Source organism: Triturus cristatus, chromosome 2_2, assembly GCF_964204655.1.
Source record: "Triturus cristatus chromosome 2_2, aTriCri1.1, whole genome shotgun sequence".
Taxonomy (NCBI): domain Eukaryota; kingdom Metazoa; phylum Chordata; class Amphibia; order Caudata; family Salamandridae; genus Triturus; species Triturus cristatus.
In genome coordinates, this window is record NC_140582.1 from 309,873,564 (window position 1) to 309,897,739 (window position 24,176).

At 48.1% G+C, this 24,176-nt stretch overlaps 1 protein-coding gene and 1 long non-coding RNA gene across 5 annotated transcripts in view; one reads left to right on the top strand and one right to left on the bottom strand.

Moving 5' to 3' along the window:
* Window positions 1-17,634, bottom strand: part of LPAR1 (lysophosphatidic acid receptor 1) — a 208,973-nt gene extending 191,339 nt beyond the window's left edge. For both annotated transcript variants that reach the window (XM_085641354.1, XM_085641355.1), the window contains exon 1: window positions 17,335-17,634. The gene's annotated coding sequence lies outside the window, so the exon portion shown is untranslated. The remainder of the gene's footprint in view (window positions 1-17,334) is intronic.
* Window positions 17,635-23,968: 6,334 nt separating this feature from the next.
* The window catches only part of LOC146862169 (uncharacterized), a 334,729-nt gene continuing 334,521 nt past the window's right edge, over window positions 23,969-24,176 (top strand). For all 3 annotated transcript variants that reach the window (XR_014978389.1, XR_014978391.1, XR_014978390.1), the window contains exon 1: window positions 23,969-24,055. This is a non-coding gene — a long non-coding RNA (uncharacterized LOC146862169). The remainder of the gene's footprint in view (window positions 24,056-24,176) is intronic.

A 24,176-nucleotide genomic window follows, 5' to 3' on the forward strand; every position in this document is an offset into this window, starting at 1 on the left:
AATCTGACACCCGAGATGATTCCCCTCCTAAGAAGAATACTAGGAAGGCCAAGAATGTTGAAACGACACTGACGACCCCTACTCCCTTTACCTTTAACCCCTCGGACATGGTTCCCCCTAGGTCCTCTGATTGGCTGCCCGCCCTAGAGGTGGCGGCGTACCTGCACAAAAATGTGCGCAAAAGTTTTGACAAGGAGGTGCGCAACAGACTGCGGTGTGAATGTCCCCGGCCGGATCTCTCGGACAAGGTGGCCGAAACGCCTGAAATTGATCCCAACCTATTAATTTTCCTTAAAAAGTTTGCTAAGGACCCTAAGAAGGGTATAGATCGCGCCTGGCGAGGGTGTCAGGACAAGCTTCTGGATGTGGTTGGTCCTTTGGCCAAGATCTTGGAGATGGCTCTGGAGGCGCAGGAATCGGGAACCACCATTGACTCCCATGTGTTGGCAGGCTGGACCCAGCGGGACATCTGCCTCTTAGGTAATGCCAACTGTACAATTTCCACGGAGCGCCGAAAGTCCATTCTTATGCGAATGGACTCTAATCTAATGGAGTTGGCGGCGGCAGAGCCTGGGCCATTGGCGGACGGAAACCTCTTCGGAGACCGTTTCGTCAAAGATGTGTCGAAATACGTGGGCACTTTCACGACCCTGGATAAAGCACAGGCAGGAATCAAACGTGTGTTTCAAGCTGGGGTTTTCAACAGGGCCGGACGAGGCTGGGGACGCTCGTTTGGCCATCAGTTCTCCCAAGGTCCTCAGCGAGGAGACTTCGGTCGCGGCAGGGGAGAGTGGGACTCTACCCGCGGCAGCACCTTCTACCCCACCAGGCAGCGCCTCAACAAGCGACGCTTTAACAAAGGCTCCTATCGGGGAGGATTCCAGAACACAGAGTCTTCAGGTGAGCGCTCCAGACTTATTCCTTCTTCCATTGGGGGGACGTATTCAGCAGTTTTATCACAATTGGGTTCAACTATCGCAGGATGCCTGGGTTTTGCAGACAGTTCAGGGGTTTCATCTAGATTTCTTCCAGACTCCTTTTCAGGTTCATCGGCCCAGACAGCTTTCTTTTTCCCGACTAGAGTGCGATTTCATAGATTCAGAAATAGAAAGATTGCTGCAGAAACACGCAATAGCACCTTGCGACGAGGGCCCTCGTGGTTTCTGCAGCAATATTTTTCTAGTGCAGAAGAAAGGCAGTGGTTACAGGTTGGTACTTAATTTGAAGGATTTCAACCAGTACATGACTTACAAGCACTTCAAGATGGAGGGCATCCATCTGTTGGCAGACCTACTGAAGCAGGGGGAATGGTTGGTCCGTCTGGACCTGAAGGACGCCTATCTGTCCATCCCCATATTTCGCCCACATTGCCGATTCCTTCAATTTCAATGGCGGAACCGGTGGTACGAATATTTGGTCCTTCCTTTCGGAATTTCCTCAGCACCGTGGTGCTTCACCAAGGTTCTGAAACCTGTAGTAGCTTACCTCAGGGAACAAAGGGTTCGCATGATTGTCTATCTAGACGACATGCTCATCATGGCGCAGTCTCAGACGTTGGCGGTTCAGCATTTGTGCATGACCATTCGTATCTTGCAGAACCTGGGGTTTGTGATAAACGAACCGAAGTTGGTTCTATGCCCCACGCAGACAATAGATTTTCTGGGGTTCGTCATAAACTCTCAGACGGCCCAGCTCAGTCTTCCACGTTCCGAACTTCGGGATATCAAAAAGGAGCTTCGCTCCCTCCTATCCAAACAAATGGTTTCTCTCAGGGTGATTGCCCGGATAGTGGGACTTCTTGCGTCGTCCATTCAAGCAATATTTCCGGGACCCCTACATTACAGGGCCCTTCAACGACTCAAAATTCAACACTTGCAAAAGGGTCTTTCCTACACGGACTTAGTCCCTCTTTCCCCGGAAGTGCGGGAGGAGATACAGTGGTGGCTTGCCCACGTGGAAGCGTGGAACGGCAGAGCAATTTTTGGCTCCCTACCGGAAGTGGTCATAGAATCCGATGCCAGTCGTTGGGGATGGGGAGCGCACTGCGGAAATATTTCCACAGGGGGACGTTGGTCCCTAGAAGAGTTAAATCTACACATAAATTGTCTAGAACTCCTTGCAGGGTCGTTTGCGATCAGGAACCTATCTCCCAGACAGGTCTCATGTTGCATCCTTCTTCGGAAGGACAACATATTGGCGGTACGGTACATCAACAAACTGGGGGGCACGAGGTCCTCAATGCTTGTAGAGATAGCGAAGGATTTTTGGCATTATTGCCTGAGTCATCAGATTTCGGTCATAGCTGAATACATTCCGGGGCAATCGAATGTAGTAGCGGATTGGAACTCACGCCATCTCAAGGACTACAGCGACTGGCAAGTTCTCCCACGGGTGGTTCAGTGGTTGCAGGAGATATGGGGTCTTTGCGAGATCGACCTGTTTGCCTCCAGACTGAATCATCAAATGACGAAGTTTTTCAGCTGGAGGCCGGACCCATTGGCTCTAGCGACAGATGCCTTTGCACAGGACTGGACCCCGACTTTGAATTATGCGTTTCCACCCTTCATTCTCATTACTCGCGTTTTCACACATGTGATGCGCCAGAAAGCGGAGGTGATATTGGTGACTCCTTGTGGAAGTCGCAGCCTTGGTTCCCGTTACTGCTGGAGGCGAGTTGCGACTTCCCCAGGAGGATCCCTTGGTCCTCGACAATGCTCCAGGACCCTCATGGAGAGATGCACCCGATGGTACTATCGGGGCAGCTGTCTCTGATGGCCTGGAGACTTTCCAGCAGCGTTGGCAAATGCCAGGTTTTTCGGAGCAAGCTTCAGGCTTCAATCAATCAAGTGTGGGCCCCCTCTACCAGGAAGCGATATTCTTCAGCCTGGGGGTGCTGGATTCGTTGGTGCATGGGACAAAATGTGGATCCCGTGGGGGCAGAATTACCCTTTATTGTAAATTTCCTGTCCGAAAAAGCGTCTGAAGGTTTAGCGTATCGCTCTGTTAATAATTTCCGGTCAGCCATCTCGGCGGGCCACTCTCAGATCGAGGGCAAACCTGTCGGGATGCATCCCTTAATATGCAAACTCTTAAAGGGTATCAGAGTAGCTAATCCACCCAAACCAAAATATTCTTCCTTGTGGGATGTCTCGCTGGTGCTTTCCCTGTTTAACAGATGGCCTAACAACAATATGTTGTCCAGGAAACAGTTATCGGCCAAACTGGCCATGTTGCTATGTCTGGCGGCTTGTAGACGTTCTTCGGATGTTAAGGCTCTAGATATTACAGGTAGAGTATTTACTCCGGAGGGAGTTTCGTTTAATATTACATCTAGAACTTAAACCATGTCACGCAGCGTAGACGATCATGCTTTTCCTGACAATGCGAAACTTTGTGTGGTTCAATGTCTTAAGGCTTATGAAGAATGTACCAGGCCTGATGGTGTGGTACAATTATTTCTTGCTTTGCAGAAACCGTACAAACCTGTTACTGCGGCTACTATAGCCAGATGGTTACAAAATGTATGCAGGAAGCAGGTATTGATACTCAGGTCTTTGGTGCACATTCTGTTCGAGGCGCTATGGCCTCCAAGACCTTCATGTTGGGTTCAACTGTTCAAGATATCATGCATTCTGCAGATTGGTCTTCTGAGTCAACATTTAAACAGTTTTATTATAAACCGGTGGGTGATATATCCTCTGTAGTTTTTAATCAGTGTTAAACTAGCATAATACGAAGCCTCCTGTCCTGTAATAGAATAAAAAATTAGCTAGCATTCGCGCCAAGAATTTTCAATTCTAATAAGGACACGGAGGCGAGGATTATCCCACCCGGTTAAATTACAGTATTGTAATTCTTGCCCACCCGTTTGTATATATATATTCTGGTTATACAGAAGTTACGGGTTGTTCTATCTCTCCTTTTTTCAGGATCCGAAAAGAAGATGGATTCGTCGTAACCCGGCTTGAAGTTGACGTTCCTCCCAGCTGGTCCGGTTCTTCCACGTTGGAAGCTGTTGTTGGACTTTTGATTTATATTATTGGACTTTAATGTTCGAAGCAAAGAAAGAGGACAGGTTCCGGTACTGCTGGCTCTTATGGAGCTCTGCAGGAAGTGATGTGGTGCATGCATCATGGGAAATGTAGTTTGTTTGACATAATATAAGTTTTCATTAGCTGCTGTGAGTAGCAATAAATGAGAAAGAGAAGCATAATCCTCGCCTCCGTGTCCTTAATAAAATTGGAAATTCTTGGTGCGAATGCTAGCTAATTTTTTATTCAGCCCTGCTGGCGGCGGCATGTGGGGGATCACTAGCCGAACAGACCGGAAGCAGCCTCTGTACTCCCACAAACCTTTGCAGTACTAACGCTGCTTCCAACAGCACCAGTTAGTGCAGGGTTCTCTAAAGTCGGTTGGAGGGCCGGATCCATGCCAGTATGCCAGTATTTTTGTATATCCTCATGTAGATGAATATAGTGATTTTAAAAATCTGGCATGGATCCTGCCCTCCAGGACGGACTTTGGAGAACCCTGAGTTAGTTACTTGCATCTAAAACCAGCAAGCAGTGGCAGCGCCAGCAGGTCTATCATTGACAGCCAGTCATTTGGCTGCGTCAAGGCTTCTTTCATCATGGTTTTTGCTAAACTTTATTCTTGGGAAAGCTGCCTAGCTCTCAATACAAATGAAAACACATTGTATGAAAAAGGCTTCTCCAAGGAGTAGCTCTCCAGCTACCTGCAAGCAGCTCTCCTCTGTGCACCCCAGAGAAATAAATTCGAAGCTTTTGCTTGGTTGAATTAAGATATATTTAACAACATTGAAAAGTGTGTATTTGAAACACCAATATGTGTAATTTCAAAAGTCATAAAGATGATATTTGCAGAGAAAAGGTTGAATTTCCCAAATATATTTAACGTTGATATTTGAGTGATAAAATCTAACGGTGTTGGGGAGATTATTACTATTAACTTGGTGCTAGGGTCACTGAAGCTGTGGCTGTTATGTGTTACTCATGTAGAGGCATTACACATTGACAAAACATTTTTTACACTACTGCTGGCAAACATACCTAATGCAAAAAAACAATTGATGGACAGAATGCAGAACAATGTCATACATTCACCCCAGTAGCTCTCCATGCCATTCCAGTTCAGACCCAGCCATATGCAAATCAGTCTTGAACCTGCGTCCAATGGGAACAGTCCAGCCTGAACCGCCAGGCCAGGTCCTCCCTGGACTGGAAACAAGCATCCTGGGACCAGTTTTGGGGCATTACACCCTCATAAGCCAAGCTAGCTTGACTCCAGTGGCTTGGAGAGCACAGGACTCACGTCTGGGCATACCCGTCCCACCCGGGGTGACAAATGCAAAAAGAACAATGCGGGCATACCTGGCAAACATACCTAAAGCATGTAGAAGATCACTGCTATTCTTCCATACAGTGGCCACTAATGTAATCTTGTTTGATGTGGTTACTACTACATCTCTGATAATGTAAGTAACCTTAAGGATTTTCTTTGAAGACAAGTAGCTCTTAAAAACGAAAAAGGTTGGAGACCTCTGGTTCAAAAACAAACTTTTTACGGTCCTAAAGAGCACACACTGCCATGGTTGTCCTGGCCGCAAGGGGAATCCTTCATGTGTGGAAATTATCCCTGTGAAAGACCAGAATACTGTCACTCACTGTGAAGTTAACCAATGGCTGAAGTGGGCTGACCCTCTGCCATGTGATATGCTGTAGGAGGTGGAAGAGAACTGTGAATGACACAAAAGAAGACCAATGGATACGGTCTGGTTGAAAGCCCTTAGCTTAGGTAAAGGCCTAGAACGTTCACGGCCACTCTTTCTGCCTGTTGATTCTCTGCTCACATCAGCAGCCATGGTCCACAAAATAGGAGATAGTACATTTCAAGCACAGCACCAAAACAATCTTTGACTGCCTCTAGTAGTCACTGGCGGGCAGGACTGGGGCTGCCCAGGTCTGACCCTAAATCTGATAAACACTAGGGCCAGGGAATATCTTCTTGAACGCAGAGGAAAATCTCACACATTTGTTAGCTAGGAATATGAAGCAGTACAGATCAGACTGACCTCCCTACCTATAACTGCACATAAGATGGCACATTCTTCCTGAAGACACAGGATCTTTCTAGTTAGTTAGCACAGTATTAAAAATACATTATAGGTATCCCTAAAATTGAAGGACTCTCCCCAGTTATTTAAAATACATATGACAGTGGAGTTCCCCCTAAATTCAAAGGAGGCTTGGTAGCAGGAGCGCAGCATTAGTTTGCACAGGTCTCCCTCGATGAGCGAGCCTTCCCATTGCGGGTGGCACAGTATGATTATACCACAGGGTGCATGTCTCCAACAAATGAGGGTGGTGAGGCTCCCAGGCTGTTGGGAATCTGTGACTGGTTTACACAGTATCAAGATGAGCACAGGAAATGACACAGCCCTTCCTGAATTTGGGGGTGCGGTGCTATTTGGCTTAAATTTGTTTGTGGTCGTCCGTGTTATTTTGCAACAGTAAAAATAAATGTTAATATTCTACCTATGTAGACCAACGGAAGCAAAATAGCCTACGCTTATCTTATGAAACACTGTGTTAGATGCCACCTAGATGCAAATTAACATGGCTGTAATATTAAAAAACAGAGCTCACTGAGCAATAATAATAATACAGCCTCCATAAGAATAATCAGTAGAACTCAATAGCGTGGTCTTGAGACATCTTCTCTGAGAAGGTCGGCATTGGGCCAACCCTGAGGATCTTAATGCCCAGATTACTTTTTAATACATGTGAAGCACCTCACTGTGGTATCCAGCATAAATCCATCCCTGAAGTGCCTTGGCGGAGCAGATTCAATGAGGCAATAGTCTGTGCAGGGAGAGAATCTACTAGCGATTCCACCTGTACCTCCCAACCAGCGCATATCAATAGTATCACTAACCTATGTGAAAAAATCATAAAGTAATCTTTAATCTTTTACATTGAGCATGCAACTGTTTCTGGGATGGAAAAGATAGCTTACTTTATATTCATTAGATGGTACAACAATTACCCAAAGAAAACAGAATACAAATATTATTTACATTTTAAGAAAATATTTCTTTAGATTTTACGTAGCATGTCTACACCCCATTCGTGATCGGGTATTAAGAGTTCACCATCTATACCATGTATTATACATTAGTACTTCTCAATCCACCGGTTTCTTTTTGTGCTGTTTTAAAACAATATTCAAGTCATAAAATGCATTACTATATCTAAATTGCTGGCTAAGTACATATATGTCAAAGCAAATATGGGTTGGATAAACTAAATTTTTGAAAGTGGCCATTTTTGTTGAAATTCACAGCCCCGACTTGTGCCTTGGTGATCAATGGGTGTCGGTTCTTCACAAACTCAGCAGCACTCATTTCATCTACTTTGAAAGGATTAAACACTGGCAACCTTGCTGGGATTTAAACTTACTGCTTGCACATTACATACAGCCTACAAAGCTCTCCATGACGCAGGACCAGAATATCTGAACCACCGCCTAGCCTTCCACACACCCACTAGACAACTCCGCTCCTCACAACTCACCTTGGTCTCCGTCCCACGGATCTACAAAACCAGAACCAGAAGGAAGATCGTTCTACTACCTCGCCACCAAGACCTGGAATACCCTGCCTCTCCACCTCAGGCAATCCAAGTCACTGACACAGTTCAGGAAGGACCTCAAGACGTGGCTCTTTAACTGAACCTCCACACCCAGATAGATCAGTAGCCCCCCTCACCAGTTTCGGCCGGCATTGCGCAAGGGGGAGGAAGGGGGGGAAAAGAGTTGCGCGGGGTGGGGGCAGGCACTGGGCGGTTGCTGGGTCGGGGGCAGGCGAAGGGAGGTCGGGGGAGGTCAGGGACAGGCACGGGGTGGAGGGGGGGGGTCGCACAGGAGAGAGCATAATTAGAAAAGAAAAACGTACCTTTAGGCTCTGCTCCTACTCTCTTGTCTCCGACTCCAGGAACAGGAAGCAGGCAGCCAGGCTCCCTCCCCTAGGGCAATCACACTACTGCAATGCAGCGTTGAGATTGGTCTTACGGTGCTCAGCCAAGGGCTGGAGGGGTGGGCATGTTCTCCATGCAGGCTGTAATGCAGCCTGCATGGAGAAGGGGAAAGTGTGCATGACTGGTTTTGGCGGCCTGAGAGGGCTGACCAAACAGTCATTGCGCACTTTGGAGTGGGCAAACCATTCCTCCCTTGTCCTGCTCCATGAGCAGAGCAACCCCGCCCACGCTCTTCTATAGGCCCCCACTCCATATGCCCACATTCTCGCAGTTATTTGGTAACATGATAGCGGAGTTGGTCATAAATCACGCCAGAGTGCTGATCATTGGCGACTTTAACTATTGGCCCCACGATGTGCGGGAAAGCCCATGTTCGGCTGAATTTACCGAACTGTTAACAGGTATGAACTATTTATTCCCAGCACATCACGGTGGCTAAACATATAAAAGGACACACCCTTGATCAGGTCTGGACATCTAATCTTGGGGTAACCGACTTTCAAATCCTTCCTTGCACATGATCCGACCACCACTCTATCTCCTTCTCTATTCCTTTTACCCCCTCACCAAAGCCCCTTCCTCTGACACTGCTATGGCCAGAAATTGGAGCCCGATCGACTCCACGGCACTTTGTGCCTCTCTAGCCTCCCCTATGCTCCATAACCTTATGCTCACCGGCCACGCGGTCTCCCCTCACATTCAGGCGGAAAACATCAACGCCTGGCTAGCCTCGGCTAGGGACAGTTTATCCCCCCTGAAAAAGATCAGAAACATGAGGTCTAATGATGCCCAATGTTGGTTTACCAACGACCTGAAGGAAAAAAAATCTAGCCCTACACCAACTTGAACGTAAGTGGAGACAGGACTACTGCCCTTTGAAAAAGGCAACTTTCACTATGGCCCTGAAAGACTATAAAAAGGCCATCCTCCTAGCCAAATCTGAATACTTCTCTTCAAAAATCCTTGAATCCAGGAACAAAGCTAAAGAAATTTTCTCCATTGTGGATGAACTTGCCAAACCTGACTGTGTCACCGCTAAACCCATCCCCTCACAGCTCCTATGCGACTCCCTTAACACTTACTTTACTGATAAAATCAACATCATCAAAGCCAGCATTCCCAAGGCTACCCTACCTCCAGACCCCGGCTGCCCTCACCGTAATCCCCATCACCTTGACCAAATATCACCTGTCACTCAGGAGATCTTTTTCTCCCTTCTCACAAAGGTCCGTTCTGGCTCCCCTACGGACAGCTGTCCCCCTCACATCATTCGGGAAGCCTTCCTTCACTTCCCCGAACCCCCTCTATCGCTTCTTAACAAATCCCTCACTGAGGGTATTGTCCCCAACCTCTTCAAGAGTGCAGAAGTTGTGCCTATCCTAAAAAAAACAGGCTCTGAGCCTCTAACACTCAGCAACTTCCGCCCTATATCGCTACTACCTTTCCTTGGCAAAATCTTGGAGGCCCATGTCACCAAGTGCCGGAGTACTTTTGTTGAGCACACCCACTACCTTGACTCACATCAAGCGGGCTTCAGACCCGAACACTCAACTGAGTCTATCATCCTGGCAGTTCTCGACGAACTTAGGAAGGGGGCAGATCACAACATCTCGCAGGCCCTAGTGCTCCTGGATCTGTCGGCGGCTCGACTGGGTCGAAAGTGCCAGGATCCAGGGGCTCCCTCTAAAGTGGATCTCCTCTTTCCTTAGCGACCACTATCAAGCGGTTCGCCTTGGTAATTTCACTTCGGAGAAGAGAAGATTGTCCTGTGGAGTCCCACAGGGCTCCTCTCTCTCCCCTCTCCTTTTCAATCTGTACATCTTTCCCCTGATCCTGGCCCTCCGTAAGAGAGAAGTCGTCACTTTTAACTATGCTGACGGCCTCCAGGTAGTCTTCACCATCGATTCATCTCCCTCCTCAATGGTAAACTTTCAATCCACCATGAATTTTATCAGCAACTGGATGAATTTAAATCAGCTCAAGCTCAATCCCGATAAAACCGAGCTAGTTCTAACTGGGGCTTCAGCCAACCCTTGGAACTCCAACTTTTGGGCCAAATCTCTAGGATGTCCCCCCTCTCCAGTTAGCTTGGTTAAGAGTCTAGGGATCATAATTAGCAGTGATCTTACCATGAAGGCTCAGATAAACTCAGTGGTCTCCGCCTGTTTCTTCCATTAGCGAAGAATCCGTAAAATCAGCAGATTTCTTTCCACGGAGGTGTTGACCCAAGTCATCCTTGCCCTTGTTATATCTCGCATCGATTACGCCAACTCCTTGTATTCCGGCATTCCGACCTACCAATCTTGCCACCTACAACTAGTACAGAACCAAGCAACTAGGCTTGTTTATAGCCAGCCTAAATCCCACCACGTTAAACCATTGCTTAAAAGCCTTGACTGGCTCCCCGTCACTCAACGCTGTCTCTTCAAACTTGGCTTTATGATCTATCAAGCCCTCTCATCCCATGGTCCAGTATTCATCGCCGCCAAAATTCAGCGATATGTCCCCTCACGAGAGCTTCGCTTCTCCAATATGAACCTTTTGACCCCCTGCCCTTTTAATAGGAAAAAATATGGCGGTCTAAGATTCTCGACTCTAGCTCCACAATTCTGGAACTCCCTCCCACCTGAACTGCGCCTGACTGCCTCTTATCCCAAATTCAGGAAATCTCTTAAAACATGGCTCTTTACCCTGGCCTACAATTAATTGATTGTTCCTCACTGTGATTGTTCTGCATTCGTCTCTGCTCAAGCGCCAAGAAACCACTGGTGAAAGTGCGCTCTAGAAATTATTTTAACATAACATTTAACATAACCAAGGACGGACTGGCCGTAGCGGGCACCGGGTATTTCCCCAGTGGGCTGCCAGGTTGGGGGCCGGTTTGGGCCCCTTGGGTGCCGTTTATTTTGTCACAGGGCCTTTTTTGCAGCATAGCTATAATATCGGCCCCTGTAACAAATTCGGACGAAACAGGCCCTGGCAAACAGCTCAGCCGCACCCCCAACCCGGGGTTTGGGGGGGCAGCTGAGCACTTTGTCAGGGCAGGTTTTGGTTCCCAGTCTGGCTCTGCCGCCCACCTGCCCTCCCCATGAAAATGAAGACCCCCTTGATTTGTACTTTTAGATCTGGGAGAAAAGGGGGGAAAAAAACTCAATAATAAACACCGCACCTCCCACTTGATCTATATTTCCTTCTTCTATGAGTCAATCCGCTCTATTGGGCATACGCGTTAGAGAGATGGTACACAGCAATTTTTTTATTTTTTTGTTAGCTCGTTATTTTTTTTTTTGCATATAGTCATTTCCTTTTTTTATCAAAAGGATTAAGAAACATACATTGTATTCAAAATATTCTCTTTTTTACCCCATTTACAAGAAAACTGTACATTTGATATTTTTACAAAGAAACAACAATCATTATGAAAGAGTTCATTCACATGAGAATATACTAATTAACAACCCCTGTGTTTTGAACCACCAGCAAATGCTAGCCTCTAACACACACATGCACACTCATTCATACTCCACACCATGACATACCCACGAGATCACATACACTGAATGGTCATACAAGAGACAGATGTTTGGTAGTCTTCGTGACCGTGTTGCGGGCATAGCATAAAATGGTCAACGCATGTTTCGGTGGCTTACAACAAGATGCAACCACCTTCTTCAGGACTGCCAATATGAACAATTTTAGGCGAGTGGTCAGGGTATATGGTTTGGATGGATAATTCAAATTGACAATCACTGATGAATAAGCCAAGCTCGAATAATGATGTTAGGTCCGTAATTGCAGAAATCTCATAAGAAAGATGACCCATGGAATGACCCTATAGTCTTAATAATAAGGGATAAGCCACATATCCTTTTATTTTCTTCCACATGGAATTAGGGTTTTAAAGAGTTCAGAATAAATTCACGATGGCTCGTGTTACAACGTCCCAACGACATAAAAGCACAAATTCTGCATATGCATCAATATAGTAGCCCGATGTAATGTTGGCAGCTCCAAGCCAAATCGTAATTTGCAGATACAAGGCCAAAATCATAGAGAAGAAGTCTGTAATGAGACATGTGTTGCCAAATGCCTTTGTAGATCAGTGAGTCCTATCCTATTATCCATGGGGTGGAGGGGGGTGCAGGGAGGGGGCACACAGGAGAAAGCATAATTAAAAAAGAAAGAAAAACTTTACTTTAGGCATGGTCCCGCAAATCTGCTCCTACTCTCCTGTCTCCGAATCCAGGAGCAGGAAGCAGGCAGCTAGGCTCCCTTCCCTGGGCCAATCATGCTACGGTAGCGTAGTGTTTGGGTGGCTGGGAGCCAGGGTGTGCTTCCTGTTCAGGCCTGCGAGGGAGGACTACGGAGGAAGAAGTGGCGAGAAGGTCCATTTTTTATTTTATGTTTTAATACCCACTTACCACCCACCCCGTCCTCCACCTCCGATCTGTGCTGGCCACCGCTGGCATCTGCCAACAACATACTTTCCACATAAGCGTATTAGCACGTGGTGTGCAAAGATGAAAGCTCTTGAACTGCTCCTTCACAAAACTGCGTGACATGCAGTCGCGGCCGGCATGACTCGCGGGGGTCGGGTGAGAGATTTAATTTAAAATTTTAAAAAATAAAACGTTAATTTACCTTCACCGGCCCGATCCTGCCTTGTGTCTGCTCCGCTTCTGGAATCAGGAAGCCTTCCTCCCCTAAGCCAATCACAACGCTGCAGCGTTGTGATAGGTCGGGACGCCGACCATCCAGGAGTCTATGGGGAGGCCATGTTCTCCATGTAGGCAGTATGCAGCATACATGGAGAAAAGGCAGTGCGCGCATGACTGGTTTGGTCAGCCCCAGAGGGCTGACCAACTAGTCAGCGCCCTCAGCAGTGGCCAAGCCACTCTTCCCCTACCCTAGAGCAGGACCGCTCATCGCCCCCTAACTAAACATTTCTGCTTTCTCGCAGTGCGAGAAGCAGAAACATAAAATGGTATTCATAATACCATTTTATGTTTCGGCTTCTCACACTGCGAGAAAGCAGTGGGGCGATGCTCCTCCGCCCACATGGAGAAGCCGTGCGCGTGGTTTCAATATCATTGTAGAGCAATTCTGTGACATCCTCAGGCCCTTATTAAGAATGACCCAGTTAATTGTAACACGTGCGGTAAAGCACCTGATAAATTTCCTCTGATAGGAGCCATATTGCATCACGTTTGATAATGATCTCACCAGTTACCCAGCCAGTTGTAAAGAGTGCCCATAAAAGTGATGTCATCGCTTATGTCACATGCGAGGCCATGAACAGTGCATGACAGGGTTCTTAGTTTTGGTATGCGTAGCATAGCTCAACTGGCGAATTTCAGAAGATTTTAGAGTTTGCTTTGATAGCATAAGTTCACTTCATCCACGTTTTTCCAGTAAATATTTAAGTTATGATTCATGCATGGTTACAACCCTGGAAAGATGCAGGAGGCAGTAATCCTATGACCTGCACTGATATAACAGTTGCCATTTTTTTGATACATGTGTTTGCCAGGCTCACATATTCTCTCCACATTGTGAAACCGCCATGCACCTCTCGCTGTAGCCACATGTTTGCACAAGCCCAAACCACTATGCCATACCCACACTTACAACCTATTATTATATTAGCACGATTATGCCTATTGCAACCACCGAGGCGGTAGTCGAGTGCAGCACTCGCAGACGCGCCTAGCGCCACCTGGCACTACCTTCTGAACGCAGCACTATCCGGAAAGGTCACAAATGGTAATTGGAGGCTTGGAACCACAAGGAAATGTATGCCAAAACAAACCGGAAGCGGGTTTTTTCTCTGGAGGAGCGTGCCCCTCCAATCTTGGCTACTCCTGACAGCGATGCCAAAAAAAACATTATTTGTGCCGAATCGATTTAATTAAACTGGAATCAATCAAGTATACGAATCACTTGCAGAAAACAGTAAGTTTAGCATGGAAGTGGAATAAGTGCAGAGGGGAACTGCCTCTCCGCTTCACCACGCCCCCCTGGCAAGGCCGACTCTCTTTGGAGACCCTGCCAGCTCAGCGAGGATGGAAGCAATACACGCAGGAAGCTGCCCTGGATTCCGCAGACATCAAAGAAAACAGGCCATCAAAGACAAGCCGAGCATCCTCGCAAGACCATTCCCAGCAGCCTCTGGGGCCTCCGTGTACCTGCTTGAATGGACATGTGGATGAATAGATGGATGCGGAGAACAGCTCTATGAAGCACTCTAAATGCAACTGTCTCCAGGTGCCTTCTTTTTCTTGCTCTAAGATACGGCTTTAGCTCGCCTCAGAAGTGGACAGGACATGCACTGGACTACGTGTTTTATTTGGAAATACAAATTAAATGAATAAAATATGTTCCAGGGCACAAAGTAATTTCTGGGTAGCCAACCTGGCTGCCAATATCACTGTCCAAGCCTGCACTGCCAGAATGCCAGTGTCAATGTTACCTACTACAATTCCACTCCAAAAAAGTGGGACATTTTGGTCTATTCCATAACCCCTTATGCTATAATTTTGGAATTAACTTGTTTTTAAAGTATGTAGAATTGTTAAATACTTGTCTGATTTGCTCTGTTCAAAAACAGAACGGAGACGCCACCATGTGGTAGACTCATGAATGGGTGTCGGGGATTAAAAACAAGCCATGCTGAGAACCGGCAAACACCGGCACAAATTAAACACTGATTGGACTGTACATAAAAGCTAAGATGACACACATACCGTGTGATTTGGGTTTGTGGAACATCAGTAATTGTGCTGCATGCGCCTATAAAACCAAAGCTATAACACAAGGCTGAATGCTGTTATCCATCACATCCTTCAATAAATCGCTGCAAAATCCATCACACCCGACATATAAAATATACTACTTGGAGTTATGCAATTCTGAAGCTCAAACTGCAGATAAAAAAAAAGAGAATTGATTGGTTCAACAGATCAGAAGTGGCACTGCACAGTGGCAGAACCAGTGCAAAGGTTAACCAGTCACCTTGAGCTGCTGGATGCTATAATCAATCAGGTGTTTATATTGGTGCTTATATTGTGAAACTTTCGCCCCTATAACATTTATGCGTGGTAAATTTCTAAATACTGAAATAATATTGCCATAGAAAGTTCGCATCACACCGCATAATGTCCCTTTTTGCCACCTAATTTAGTTCTCCATTGACCCATAATTCCAGTGGCCCCACATGTGGCGTGCAGATGTTGGAACCGGAGTTCTCAGCTGGTCTCATCTACAGGTCACTTCATCTGCAACCATCTGTATAAGAGACATGTGTCAGGATAAAGTTACCAGACCCAGATCTACACAATGTTGACCTGAAACAATACACCTCTACCGGGTCCTATTAAACTCACAGTAGTCCAACAAATATACATCCACAAATCAGGCTGCTGCCTTGCTGTGGAGGACACTTCTGTTCTGCTACGAAGATGCACACTGGGCGCCAGCAGCAACATCTACTGAGCCCCGGCGCCCTTTTCACAGGGGGCAGTCAAGGGGACAGTTTGCCTGCCAATTTTGAGGTTTCCAGAAGTGCCCTGCTGGGAAACTACGTGAAGCATTCCTCCTCTTGCCAATGAAGGGTGTGCCAGCTTAACCTGGGCTGGGCTAAGGAGCAGCCGGCGAAAGCAACTGGAGAGGCATGGATTCTGAATGTATGGAGGCCCCTACCAAGCAAAAACCGGATCCAAGCCTGGCCTGCTAGCACACTGTGGCAGCTCCTTGCAAGGGGAATGGACAGCAAATATGGCCTTCGGGGAGACTGCAAAATGCACGTTTGGCTAGGACCCCGAAAATCCATACACGAGCCATGATGAACCAAGCAACAGAACTTCTTCAAAGGGGCTCAAGGGATCCGAGTTCTTCTTTTCCGTTTTAAATGCAGGACTACAAGTACCAGAATGCAAAGGGGTAACAATTCACAACAATCTCACAATAAAATAGAGACCCGAAGAAAAATATACAAAATAAAGAGGCACACGTGTTTTAAAAGATATTACGATAGGTGCAGGGTAGTGTAATTGGCATTTTATAAACCAATTTTGATTGTTTCACATGACCATTTAAAACATTACGCCTTCATTAACGCAACAGAACCACAATACATATGTCTTAGTCTACAGTTACAGATCCGAACCATTATCCTCCCCCCCCCCCCCAAGGAGGGGGCTTGCGGAGACTCCCACTTCTGAGACACATCACGCTCGGCAGCCGATGAGGCGACCTCCAAGCGCAATGCATTTAAATAAAAATATATTTAGGCATGTTTTACATAGTCCTGCTTAAAGCCCCAAGACCAGTAAAGTGCGAGCCGCCCGACGGTACTATGCTTGGATGCGCACGGCACGCCTCACCACTCTTCCAATGTTTAAATAGCTACTCTGGTTCAACGTCACTTGTTTATTACAAAGCAACAACCTTAAAATGCATGTGGTACGTGTTAATTCACTAACTCTGCCCTCCTAGCCAATAAAAACCCTCATGTGACATCAATTAGACATCATGAGAGGAGGGGTGATGTCAGCAGAAAACTGACACCTTGGAACAGGGGGGGGGGGGAGATGGAAGTAAGCAAAAAGGGAGAGCGACAGCATGAGGGGGAAAAACTGCAAAAAAAATACTTTGAAATTATCAAGTTCTCTGGCCGGCATTACGTGCTCCGTGACAAAGGCTTTCGACACCCTACACGTCTCCAGGACACACCTCTAGGTAGAAAAAGATGCCAAAAAACGCTACCCGGTCAGTGCTAATCACCTGCACGTGGATTTTGCACGGTTCCCCTAATGTAGTTCCAAGCTCACCCGGTCTCTCTCTCTCTGAATTACCAGTTCTTGCCGGCTACAGTTTTTTACTTTTTCGAGTGAGTAATTCAGACATGGCAACTGTGTGTGAGTTTCTCTCTCTCTCTATATATATATATATATCTATATAGCGTCAAAGAGGAAATCTACTTTTTGTGAAATCTAACTTTTACCCTCAAAAAATCTTTCACTCTTAAGCAGCTCAATAGACAAATGGGACCTCACTCTGCTGCAAAATCGCGCTCCTGAAGTATCTCCAAAGGATATAGGGATCGCTCAAAGATGTGGGAGTCTATAGAGTAGGCTCTTAAATCAGAAAATCCGGCAGTTGTGGCGCGCTCTCCCAGAACCCAATTAGGAAAAAAATGCAATGATAACTAAAAGAACGCAAAGCAGTAGATTTAAGACACCCAAATGGGACACTTTTTAAAGAAGTATCTTCCTGCCCTTACCTGCTGCTCTACAATGTCGGGGTGTCCCCGGCGGGCTCCTCGGTACCCTCTGCATGGGTCAGTCCCCCTAAGGCACCTCCGTGGTCCGTCCGGGGCGCCAGCGGGTCCAGGCACAAGTTTCTGTCAGAGCCCGGGCAGCAGCGGTGGAGGCGGAGGGGCCGCGGTCTGCGAGCCCTGTGCTCGGCAGCTCTCCGGGTGAGGGGGCGGGGCAGGGCTGCGCTTCGCTCCCGCAGAGTGGCAGCTGGAGGTGCCTGGCCGCTTCGCTCCGTGTGTGTGCGTGCAGGCTCAGGGCTGGAGTGTGCCTGTCTCTGCGCTCTGGCATTACTCACCCCGCTCCGCCGCTCTCACCCTCGGTAGCCCGCCCCCTCCTCCAGCCCGTGAACATGGTCTGCTCTCTGCTGCTTCCAGACCCCTGTAGACTCAGACCCAGCGTCGCAGCAGTCTACACCCGCGCAGCACCGACACTGAGAGCCAGCCACAGTTTCTCCCAAAGCTCTGGGGCTGACGAGCAAATATGAACATTTAGAGAGGAGTCTTGTTTTAAATAGAGCTGTGTTATTTAGTTACCACCGCTACAGCATTCAAACATGTTTCAATTGAAACATTCAACTTACTGCTGCAGCGTTTCCGTGCCAGAGGCACCTTGTTAACTTTAAAGCACAGGGTCGTGGAGCTCCGGATGGCGGGAAAATAAAATATACTCTAGAGGCCTCCAGCAATCGTTGATTCCACCCCCCCCCCCCCAACCTAATCATTCATGCGTTTGTGTCGTGTTGGCAATTTGAAAGGTTGAATTTGATTTTAAGGTACTTCACAGGCGCAAAAAAGCACAGCAGCACCGCTAAAGCGGGCCTGCTGTTAGTGTGAACTTTTGGGGTTGGCTCGGGCTGGGTTTTGTTGGTGAGTGACTGATTTTGTAGAAAAGATTAAGAATTGGTGCCACCGGGACTGAATAACGGACAAGCGTTCCTAATAACTCAAACGTGACGTTCCAGGCACCATTTGAGCGAATATGTAGATCTCATATGTGTTCGTTGGAGATGACCATCATGGTAGATGAGGAGAGATTTTTCCCAGACCTCCAAAGTTGGAAGACACAAAGGTTTCTTGTAAATACGCACAGAAAAGGGTTTCCCTGTCACTGCTGCTCCAGCAAGAGTTTATTCTGTTACGTTTGCAATGTATGGGCTGTGAACGTTAGACAAATATTTTAGATTTAGAAAAGAATCTTTGCTTAATTTTGAAAAAAAAGTGCCAGGGCTCTCGTCAGGAGCCCACTGCAGCTGACACCACATATTGCCCCTGCCATGCTGCCAAATACAACACAACTACTAACCATCACATTCCTACAACTGTAACAATTAGGACTCTTCCAGCTGGAGAAAGCGAAAAAAAAGGGATATGGCCCTGGGCATACTGGTCCTGCAACTCTTAGACTGACATCAGCCCCTTTGTAAACACTGCCTAAATAAGTGATACCTATGTGGTCCCGTTGATGGAATCTCTTCAGGGTAGAGAGCTGATGGAGCCACACGCCGCACCACAGTCGGGTGAGTTCCGTTAGCTTGCGGCCCTAGTGATTCAAGCGCAGTGCCGCCCTCCACAGGCTGGTGAGATCGGTTAGCTTGCGGCCCTAGTGAATCAAGTACAATGCCACCCTCCAGCAGTGTATCACCACTCGGGCTCAGGAGGACATCGCCCTGGATACTGGGTTTCCATAAAGAATACAGAGCACAGAAAAGGCCTGGAGGAACTCCAAATCTACAGAAGCCCACAACAACTTCAGAGCCGCCATCAACGCCCACCACCATCTCATCAGAAATACGAATAAAACAGCGATCAAAGACAGAATCTCCACACATGCGCACAACAGCAAAGAGCTTTTCAGCATCATCAAGGAGTTCGCCCAACCCACCAGTGAGTCTACAGACATCTCTCCCTCACAAGACCTCTGCGACAAACTCCGCACCTTCTTCCACCACAAAATCAAGAATATTTACGACAACTTCGAAGACAGCCAACACACTGAACCCTCACCAACAACGCCCGACACCCTGAAGCCAATGATTGACAGCTGGACAGCCCTCACCAAGGAAGACACACTGAAGACGGTGAAGTCAATCCACTCTGGGGTGCCCACGGACCCCTGCCCCACCACATCTTCAACGGAGCCACCGACACCATCGCACCCATGCTTCGCTAAACCATCAACCGCTCCTTAGCGAATGCCTCCTTGTCTGACAACTGGAAGCACGCCGAGATCAACCCCCTCCTAAAGAAGCCCTCAGCGGACCCCACCAACCTTAAAAACTACAGACCCATCTCCCTGCTCCCGTTCCCAGCGAAAGACATTGAGAAAGCCATCAACAGCCAAATCGCCACCTTCGTCGAAGAGCACAAAATCCTCGACTCCTCACAATCCGGCTTCAGAAAAAAACACAGCACCTAAACCGCCCTCCTTGCTGCAATAGAGGACATCCGCTCCCTCCAAGACAGAGGAGAGACAGTAGCCCTCATCCTCCTCGACCTCTCAGCGGCCTTCGAAACAGTCTCTCACCACACCCTAGCACGCAGACTTCACGACACAGGGATCTGGGACAAGGACCTCGACTGGATCCACTCTTTCTTCTCCGGCAGAACGCAGCGGGTCAGACTCCCTCCTTTCCTCTCGGACCCTACCCCAACCACCTGTGGAGTCCCCCAGGGATCCTCCCTCAGCCCCATGCTGTTCAACATCTACATGGCTTCACTCGCCCCCATCGTCAGAACCCACAAACTCAACATTGTTTCATACGCAGACGACACCCAACTCATCCTCTCCTTATCCAACGAACCCAACGCAGCCAAACACAACTTTCAATAAGGCATGGAAGCAGTCGCCAAATGGATAAAAAGCAGCTGCCTACAACTCAACACTGACAAAACAAAAGTACTCATCATGGGTCCACACCCCGACACCTGGAACAACACCTGGTGGCCCCCCGCACTTGGAAGCCCGCCCACGACCACGGACCATGCACGCAACCTCAGACTCATCCTAGACTCCAAACTCAAAATGGCCCGCCAGATCAACTCCATCGCATCCTCCTGTTTCCACACCCTCCGATGCAAGACCTTCAAATGGATCCCCCTCGAACACAGAAAGACCGTCACTCATGCCCTTGTCAACAGCAGACTTGACTACGGCAACGCACTCTACGCCGGAATAAACAAAACCTCACCGCAAGTTACAAAACATCCAGAACGCCGCCGCAAGACTGGTCCTCAACGTGCAAAGACACTGCTACTTCTCCCAGCACCTGCGCACATTCCACTGGCTCCCCATCGAGACTAGAATCGCCTTCAAGAGTCTCACCCACACACGTACGCAAAGCCCTGTACAACACCGGACCAGCATACCTGATTAGCTGACTCGAATTCCACAAACCCCAAAGGACCCTACGATCAGCCCAGCTCTTCTACGCCGTGGTCCCCAGCACCAGGAAGTTCAGATTAGGAGGCTGCTCCTTCTCCTTCCTCGCGTCCAGAGCCTGGAACGCCCTACCGTTCCACCTCAGACAGACCACATCACTCCCCATCTTCACGAGAAACCTCAAAACATGGCTCTTCGATAGACCTCCTCCTTGATGGACTGGAACCTGCACCTCCCCTCCTCCCCAGCACCTTGAGACCCTTACGGGTGAGTAGTCGCGCTCAACAAACCCATGAATGAGAGTAAGCCCTGAAATCCCATTGTGTGGAATTGCCGGCAATAGGCAGGGTCATCCCATACCCCGCAAACCATTTATTGATGGGCACTAATTGAGCAGCCAAGTAGTAGTAAGCATAATTATCGGAGACTCCCATCCCCCAGTCAAAAGGTGACTTTTTTTCCCGACGAGAAGGATTCTCTGTGGCGCGTTCCAGCCCAAATGAAGGAGGTCAGTCTTGGAGGTTAGGGAGCGGAACCATTGCTTGGGTACAGGGAACTGAAAACTTGTGAATATATATGGATACCGTGGAAGACACAGCATCTTAAAGAGCACGCTGCATCCTATCGGGTTTAGTGGCAGCCACTGCTAGCGATGGAAGTCCCGGTCAAGGGAAGTGGCCGAGCCCTGGAATTGAAGTCTCCATTGCCGGTCAGGGAGGTGGGATATGTGGACCCCCAGGTATTTAAATGTGTTATGCCGTAGTGGAATAGTCTGGCACCAGCAACAACCCTCTTCATCCTCACCTCCACCAGTACGGATTTGGCCGAGTTACTATGGAGACCGGAGGCCTCTCTCTTTAAAGACTAATAATCTCTGGACAACGGGGGCCGAAGCTCGAAGGGTTCCCGAGGAACAACAAGTCATCATCGGCATAGAGTGACACCCGGTCCTCGAACCTCGCACTCCATCTCCACCCACTTACCCGTGCATCACAGCGATTGAGGCGTGCCAATGGCTCGATGGCTAACGCAAACAAAGGAGAGATTGGGCACCCCTGACATGTCCCCCGCTGGATTGGGAAGGAGGCTGATACTATGCCATTCACTCAGAATTAGGCCCTGGGGTTGCGATAGAGGAGGTGGACCATCAACTGAGATTTTAGTCGCAGGCCTGCTCGTGTCCAGACTGTCTCTAAGTATACCCAGGAGAGCGTATCAAAGGCTTTTGTGAAGTCTACAAGAAGAAGGGCTAGTTTACCCACTAACTTCTGCGTTTGGAAAAGGGCCACTTGTGCTTCTACCCGGAATAAACCCACACTGGTCAGTGTGGATGAGATGGGTAAGGGTGTGCGTCAAACAAGCCACCAGGATTTTGGTAACAATTTTAATGTCTACATTAATGAGAGGGATCAGCCGGTAGGAGGCTCACTGATCGGGAGGTATACCCTGTTTGGGGATCACAGCAATGGTTGCACAGTGTGAGTCAGCTGGAAAGGAACCCTGGTGTGTTGCCTCGGTGTATAAGTTTAACAGGTGGGGCACAATAATAGAGCAAAATCTGTTTTAGTATTCAATAGGGTACCCATCCGGCCCAAAGGTTTTACCTGATTGGAGCCCAGAAATGAGAAAGTATACCTACCTCTTCCTCCGTCAGAGGTTTATCTAGGTCCAGGGCGAGAGAGTTGTGGATAGAGAGCAAAGGGATGTCCCGCAGGATGGGGTTTCACCACCTCCAGGGGGGGCACCAGATAGCATGTGTATAGGTCTCAATGGTGTGGGCGATTGCGGATAGCTCTTCCCTGAGGCAATCCGTCTGATCTCGAATAGCCGGTATCACTCTAGAGGAGACTCCGTAAGTCGCCAGACAATTTAGCAGCTTGCCTGATTCGTCCTGCAGCTTGTAGATTCTTTGAGTGGAGGCCATCCAGCACTGTGTTGTCTATTCAAACAAGACCTGTTGTAATTCTGCATGTGCCAGGTCTAGTAGATGCTGTGCCTCACCTGAGTCAGGCTGCTGGATCCGACGCTCCAGGTGTCATATTTGAATCTAGGTTAGTCACCCATTGTTTCTGTGTCACTTCTTGGCTCCAAATGTAGCTTTTGAGAAAACCTCTTTGCAGGGTTTGCATGACGCCCAGAGCATCATTCTTCATGACACTGAGCCATCGTTAATTTGAAAGTAGTTTAATTTGGAAGTAGTTTTGGAGTGCGTCCTACACGAAGGAGGCACACTTTGGAACCTTCATGCACCATTCCCTAAATCGCCATTTGGGTCTCAGTGTCACAGGCTGGGTGCCCTACTCTGTCAGAGGGGGCCCTTGATCTGATATACCGCATGGGAGAAGTTGGGCAGAGCTCAGTGCAAGGCGATCCGTCATCTGTAGCCACAGTAGGTCAATCTGGGCTTCAGTATTATGGGATGCTGACCGGTGAGTGTAAGCTTGTGTCGAGGGGTGCCAGGAACGTCAGGCATCGTATAGGCCCATGGACTCAGCCCAGGCTGTAAGACATGCGGCTCGGGACCTCATGCCAGGGTGAAGTTCGTTAGATTGTTCAGGGCCTGGAAGGACATTAAAATCTCCTCCCAACTGAACAGAGCTCCCACAGCCCAAGAGTGGGAGGGAGACCTTGACTGGTGCCAACTAGTGGAGCATGCAGCATACCGGTCTCGGGCCTGCCCATGTAAATTTGAAACGATCTGGGGACTGTGGATGTAACACAGGGGTACCAATATATTGGCAGGTGAGGGAGATAGGGAAGGAACTGGGTTACTAAGGCACTCAGATGACGGGTCCTCCGCCAGCTATTCTTTGCAAGGAGTCACCCTAGGAGACAGAGACTGGGTTGTACATTGATACTTGTCAACGTCCGGCCCCCATTTGTGCGGCCTATAAGGACTATGCTATACTGCTTATGAACGATCTGTGGTTCTCAAATAACTACTTAATAAAAAGATTTTTTTTTTAAACTCTCCTCCCACCAGGGTGGTCTCCGGGGGCAATGTCCTCAGTAAGGAGTGCAGTGCATGAAGTGGGGAAAGCTTTCAAAGTAGTGGACTAACTGAGTTTGCAAGCTGGCCACACCCAGTAAGGCATTGTGACATTGCATGCGTGTGATTGGCTTTCACCACGGAGGACCACTGAGGGAACATCCTTTGAATATGCTAAACAGTGGCATGGAAAAGAGAGGATTTGATTGGCCTGGAAGCGGTTCAAAATAGAAGGAGGCCAGAGGTGGCTGGCTCGTGGCGGGATTTATCGAACCAGCCAGGAGAGAAGGCGCGTTGGATTTGAACGCGCTACTAGTCAGGTGAGAACAGGGAACGGGAGGTCTGCTGAGTTTGGGTTAGCGCCGTAAATGCTTAACGGAAGGGACTGTTTTATTCCTTAAACACAGCAAAGTACGATTGTTTTGGTTAATATACCTTTCA